The sequence below is a fragment of the Sinocyclocheilus grahami genome, unplaced genomic scaffold (assembly GCF_001515645.1).
Source record: "Sinocyclocheilus grahami isolate Dianchi unplaced genomic scaffold, SAMN03320097.WGS_v1.1 scaffold161.1, whole genome shotgun sequence".
NCBI classification, from domain to species: domain Eukaryota; kingdom Metazoa; phylum Chordata; class Actinopteri; order Cypriniformes; family Cyprinidae; genus Sinocyclocheilus; species Sinocyclocheilus grahami.
This window is the reverse complement of record NW_015505340.1, coordinates 1,928,091-1,928,665: the sequence shown is the minus strand read 5'-3', so window position 1 is coordinate 1,928,665 and position 575 is coordinate 1,928,091.

Genomic DNA, 575 nt, shown 5'->3' with positions numbered 1-575 from the left:
GCGGCTTGAGTGAGCGGAGGCCGGCGGCTTGAGTGAGCGGAGGCTTGCGGCAACCACAAGTGACGAACCCCGGCTGCGACCAGCACGGATCAGCTCTAGTCATGACGAAGCGGATATCGTCTTCATTTGGAAGGCCAAACAAAGTAGTTTCGCTTTCCCAACGAAACACACGGCAACAACAATACTACAGCGAGAATCAAAGTTACGCCTTCTTTCTTTGCGTGAACATTTGGGTGGCGTTATGCAAATCTTCCCACATCGTGACGTAGATATGTGGGGGCGTGTTAAGACAAGCCATTTTAGGTAGGCGTGGTTGACTCTTAACTTTTATAAAGAATATCTCTTTGGATTTGAGACTTTAGTCTTTGCAACTTTACAGATCTTCTTTATGCACCAAGAGCTTGTAACACTCCAAAGAGAAAGGAAAATTGAAATCGCATCATATGACCCCTTTAGCTGAAAAGAACAAAATGATTTATTCGCAAATGGGTATCGCCGATTCTGATTCAAACCAACTATAGAAAATACACGACACACGACTTGTTAGGGAGTTATGTTATTATATAAGTTGTTAT